Below are 6,597 nucleotides of genomic sequence, written 5' to 3' on the forward strand. Positions count from 1 at the left end.
GAAGGAACAGTGAATGAAATCAGCAAGGAAACCCTAAAGAAAACCATAGGAAAAATGGTAAACTGGAGAGCACCAGGGCACGACGGGATACATGCATACTGGTTCAAAAAATTCACAACCTTACACAAAAGCTAGCCCAAAACATGAGAAGCTGTATACAGGAAGCAAGCATATCAGACTGGATGACAAAAGGTAAAACCACACTGCTACAGAAGGACATGGAGAAAGGAACCGTCCCTAGCAACTATAGGCCAATCATGTGCTTACAAACTATGTAGAAGATACTGACAGCACAACTGAGGGAACAAATCTACCACTGCCTGAATAACTGTGGACTCATCTCCGAGGAGCAGAAAGGATGCCAAAAAGGAAAAAGAGGAATACATGACCTGTTATATATAGATCAAAAGGTCCTAAAAAGGAGGAGAAACAATTTAGCCATGGCATGGATCGACTACAAAAAATCGTACGACAGAATCCCCCAAGCATGCATAATACAATGCCAAAAATGTATAAAATACCAAGCAGGATCACTAACGTAATAGAAAATGCAATGAAAACATGGAGACTAGAATTGGCAGCTGATGGACAACACATAACAGAAATTAACATACAAAGAGGCATCTTCCAAGGAGACTCGCTATCACCACTACTGTTCATCATAGCCATGATGCCTTTGAACAATATTCTGAGAAAGTGCCAAGCCGGATACAAGTTCTTTAATACAGAGGAAAAAATGAACCACCTGGTGTACATGGACGATCTGCAACTTTTTGCAAGGACCGAAAAGGAGCTAGAGACACTAATTAACACTACCAGGATCTTCAGCCAAGATATCCAAATGGAATTTGGAATGGAAAAGTGCGCACAACTAGTTATAAGAAAGGGAAAACTGGAAACGACAGAAGGCATGGAACTACCCAACCAAACAGAAATGAGGGCACTAGGGAAACAAGACGACTATAAATACTTGGGAATTCTGGAAGCGGACACCATCAGAGCAACACAAATGAAAGAGAAAATTGGAAAGAAATACCTCAGGAGAACAAGAAAACTCCTGGAAACTAAATTATATAGCAGAAACCTAATAAAAGGTATTAATACATGGGCAGTATCACTAGTAAGATACTTTGGACCGTTTATAGGATGGACAAAAGAAGAACTGAGACAACTCGACCAGAAACCAGGAAACTCATGGCCATGCATAATGCACTACGCCCAAAGGACGATATTGACAGACTCTACGCGAAAAGGAAAGACGGCGGGGGAGGACTGATCTGTATAGAAGATTGTGTGAGGGACACGACAAAAGAACTAGAAAAATACATAATGCAAAACACTGAAAGGATAATTATGGCAACGAGAGACACTGAAAAAGCAAAACAGAAAACAGAGAGACAAATGACAAAACGAGAAAAGAGAAATGGGAAAAGAAACAACTCCACGGAAGATTCATAAGAATGACAAAAGATGAGAAAAACGAAAACACCTGGACATGGATACGAAAAGAACATATGAACCGAGAAACAGAATCTCTAATAACTGCAGCACAAGATAACTCGATACGAACCAACCATATCAAAGCAAGAATCGATAAAACACAAGAAAACAGCAAATGCAGACTCTGTGGACAAAGAGACGAAACGATAAACCATATAGTAAATGAATGCAGCAAACTTGCCCAAAAGGAATACAAAAACAGGCATGACCAAGTGGGGAGGGTGGTACACTGGGAATTGTGTAAACGATTGCATTTTGAGCGTACAGACAAATGGTACAAGCATAAACACGCCACAGCACTCGAAAACGAGAACCACAGAATCCTATGGGACATGGACATACAGACGGACAAACCCATCCAAGCAAGAAGACCAGATGTTGTAATAATTAACAAGAAAAAAAATCCTGTCAAATCGTAGACTTCGCAGTCCCAGCTGATCACAGGGTGAGTATGAAAGAAAAGGAGAAACGAAGCAAATACACAGAGCTAGCCAGAGAGTTAAAACGGATTTGGATGATGAAGAAAATCAAAATAGTACCGATAATAGTAGGAGCACTAGGAACAATCCCAAAAAACTTCGAAAAAAGAATGTCAGAAATTGGAATCAGAGGAATAACTGGAAAAGTTCAACGATGAACGATAATGAAAACGACTGAAATATTAAGGAAAACCCTTGAATGCGGAGAATAATACAATACAGTATAACGAATAAGCGTTACAGGGAATGAAGAACACCGAAACTGCATATTTACAAGTTCTACACCCCCCATCATGCATCCCCCCATTGTTTCATCACCGTTCCCCGCCCCACAAAAAATGATACCAAAGGGCCAAGAAGGGTCAATAAGGACTGAAAGCCCGAGGAGCGAGTGCCAACCAGACCTCGGCTGGACAAGCGCAAAGAGAACTGGGACCTTGGGGAGGCTAAGTACAACTCAAATTCAAGTATAAACCAATGGCAACTAGCAGCGAGAAATCAATGGTAAGCGGCTGTTGCGATGATGCAAATTCATTTGCAAATGCTGTCGAAGGAGGTAGAGAGAGCTGGACGTTCGGGGAGACTTGTTGTCACTCAGCTTCCAGAGAACACCACAGGTTTCCAATCAGATCGTTTGTTGACTTGTGTGAAAGCTCCATGTGAGCCAATAATAATAAACCCTCAAAATGTATATAATTAATAAAACATGGATATTTTATTAATTATATACATTTTGAGTGTTTTTTTATTAGTAAATAAAAAGGATGTAGTGGGAGATAGGATTGAAGGTGTGTAGAGTGGACCGGGATGGGAGACGGGTAGGAAGGTGAAAGGGTGTTTTAAATCACCACCAATGAATTATTTAAGGGTTTTCCCCTTTCTCCGTTTTCCTTTCTCCCCCCCCCCCCTCGTTCCTGTTTTTATTTTCTCTTCTTTTCTTCCTTTCCTCTTTTCCTTTTCTTTCCTATTTATTTACAACTCACATTCCCTACGGATTGACCTCATACGCACTAGCATGTTGAGGATTTGAGGCAAATATCACACACGTATATATATACCGTTATTTTCAGTCTTTCATTATCTCCATCTCGGCTTTTTAATCCCCCACCCGTTCCTCTTTATTCCTATATCTCAACTCAGACCCTAAGCCACGCCTCTAATCAGTCTTCTTTACATACAACCAAATCTTATTCGTAGTTGCTATTTTTAGCAACATTTGCGGTACCTCCTGTTATTGACGTCCTGTCACGTGGAAGACCTGATATTTTCATCATAAACTTTGCTTTTGTATAAGTTGTCTGGAGAGTTCTCTAGTTACTAAATACTAGCTGACCGAAACATGCTCATGACTGTGTAACAACATATTACTGCTTGTGTAAAAACAAATAAAAAGTATACTTTATCCAACTTGAGCACTTTTGTATTAACCTCGTTTAACTTCATTGGTTACTTTACCTTTGGAAAATAATAGTTTCGGATTAGCATATATATATATATATATATATATATATATATATATATATATATATATATATATATATATATATATATACGTTTTATTTTTATTTACCGTATCTTTCTGTTAAGGTACATTATTGTTTCAGCTACTCGGCCGTTTTGTTGGCCGTCTGTAGCTTCCTCAGACTTTTACAGAAATGTTCGCTATTTTGGGATGAAAGAGTGAAAGAGTGAATGAGGTCAGAGAGGGGTGCGAGGAGGCCGGAAGAAAGAGAGGAAGCGAACAAGGGGGAAGGTGGGAGGGAGCTCTTGGTATGCCGGTAATGTTCTAGTTTTGGGGTTTAAGGAAGTTGTGGGGTATGGTCTGGGAAGTTCATTTCTGGTATGGCTGAAGGCATAGGGATATATGGAGGCAAAGGGGAATGTGTGGGAGGAGGGGGTGTTACTTTAAAATTCGAGTCTTAATGTTAAAGTTTTTATGCGTCTCGTTGGTGAGATGATTTCTTGCTAAGTATGTCTTGACCTGTTGGGTGTTCGGTTATGTTTGGAGGGTGGGCTATGATTCGCTTTATTTATTTTTAGTTTTTATTTTGTTGTTGTTTGGAGAGGGTTAGCTAGCGGTCGCGGGCACGGGTATACACATGCGCACGTACACACATATATACTTAAAAGAAACGATCACATGTACACATACATCCCCGCCCTGGCGTGCAAATATATGCACATATGTGTGCCTGCATGCATAGACACCCGCGTTGCTCTCGCTTACGTCAAATTTTCTTTAAGGTGCTAAAATTGGGTACGCGTGCGTAGGCATGGATGCGCTCATACATAGATACACACAAACATCGACGCCACTGCCCCCAAGGAGGCGATTATACGGGCCTATATATATATATATATATATATATATATATATATATATATATATATATATATATATATATATATATGTATATATATATATATATATATATAATATTTGATTACGTTGATACACCAGTTCAATATTATATTGGCTGACAATTGAAACATTCCAGGTGCTGTATGTGCTTTCTGCTTATTTCGGCATTATTTTCAGTTGTCTAGCATTTCTCCTTTCTGTTGGACTCGAGCAGTACCGATTCAAAAGAGGTGCGGTTGGGGATTGCAACTCTTGCTTTACAATTACTCGCGCAGTAACAGGGGATGTTCATTGCCTCTTAAGACCATATGTTCGATGTATATGCAAAAAAGATAATACGAAAAATTAAAAAGATAAAAAAGGCATTACTAAACAAGTTTTATTTTGTTTTTAACAATGTCTGCCTGAATATATATATATATATATATATATATATATATATAATCTACTTCATTTACTCACATAAATTAATATACGAAAGTATAAATTTATGCGTAAACTTTAAGTATTTACTTCAAAAGTGCTCAATACGTAGGTAAAGCTAGTTAGTTATTTATAAAATATATATGGCGATTAAGCTACACTGAATATTCCGCGTTTCATCCACTCTAGGAATCTTCAGGCTGATGTGCGAATTTTGTGGTTGTCTGTCGTTTTTATATACGCACCTTCTATTGGGATTTTAGTTAGCCAATTAGCTTTCTAGTATCCACCGCACCCTTCCCATCAGCGAATGAACATGCACGTACCGGACAAAGGCCTATTTGACCGCTGGTTGACCTGTTCCTTTGTGTGCGCTCTATTTAGCCTGTATATCTAGTTTCTTGACCTGTTTTAAATCTAGGTTAGGGTTGTTTTAATGTTATATATATATATATATACATATATATACATACATACATATATATACATACATACATATATGTGCGATAGTTTATGTATATTCATGTTTATTTAATTTATTTATTTGTTTATTTTTATTGTTTTTGTTAGTTTGTTAGTTTTCAAATTATTTTGTATCGCTATCCTAGAGTAAATTTTATCCTGTGAACACATGTGTTCACTATTTCTCTTCTACAGTTTAATAGATGTTAGGGTTCTTTAAAGTACAGGGTAGCAAATTTTTCATGAAGGCATAATCTACATGGGTCGTCTAGGTCTGTACATGTGGCAGCTTCTCTTATTATTTTCCATTCGACTACCGACGAATGTCCGCTTTCCTTGAGTTCCCAGTATTTATTTGCTAGCGTTGTTTTCATACGGTGTTTTTTTTTATTGTTGAATGTACTTTTGTGGTAATGATATATATATATATATATATATATATATATATATATATATATATATATATATATATATATATATATATTAGTTAGGCGTAAAAGTTCTGTATGATAAATTAGAATCCTTCGAAATACTGACTGAAAAGTTTTATTTATGATTTGATTTAAAATATGTATTGATTTAAAAAATTCTTATTTAAAACGTTTTTCCGACAACTAAGAAATAATGCATAATTTTAAAATTGAGAAAAATATCGCTTTTATTGCGTAAACTTATATATTATTAGTTGTAAAAAATACACGGTATGTATTGAAAAAATAAAAACATTTCCAAAATATTTCAAAATAATTACTAAATTTTTTTTATTTCACCGTTACAAAATGACTTTAAAAGTCTCATTGAAAAATTATTGTTTTTACAAATTTAAAACCGAAAAAATAATGGCATGAGATTTTAAACGTTCTCTTTTGACAATTTTATTAATAAAGGTTATGCAATTACTTCAAGTTTTAATTAAAAACATTTTAAAAAATAACTTATTTACCATTTTCTGTTGAAAAATTAAAATAATTCTAAAATATTAAACATACTGCTCGAGGTAAAATTGTCCAATTTGGGCCACATGAAAACAGAAGATATTATGATGCTAAAAAATTCATTAAAAAGGGGCGATGTGTATGTCCATATCGCTGAATCTTAGTTCAGAAGCAGATACTCGGCTTGTTGATACCCCACTCAAGTGACAGTGATCCTCGTCACCAAAGAAAATCTAATCCAACAAGCCAGAGTCAGTTTCCATCCTTTGACTGATATCTTCACAAAATGATTCTCGTTCTGCTTTATTGCGATTGGTTTGATGCTACAAGACTTGAATTTTGAAGCTTTTCAAAACTGATGATATCGAAATGTCAGTTTCTTGTAAAAGACGGCATGTTAATTTTCTGAGGGATTCCTCAAGGCATTCATGTAAAA

General features: G+C 36.2%; 1 protein-coding gene across 2 annotated transcripts in view; it reads left to right on the forward strand.

Moving 5' to 3' along the window:
* Positions 1-6,597, forward strand: part of LOC145266452 (uncharacterized) — a 582,076-nt gene that overhangs the window by 565,739 nt on the left and 9,740 nt on the right. The gene's annotated exons all lie outside the window — the stretch shown is intronic.

Source organism: Euprymna scolopes, chromosome 41, assembly GCF_053919585.1.
Source record: "Euprymna scolopes isolate OS-2025 chromosome 41, ASM5391958v1, whole genome shotgun sequence".
NCBI lineage: Eukaryota > Metazoa > Mollusca > Cephalopoda > Sepiida > Sepiolidae > Euprymna > Euprymna scolopes.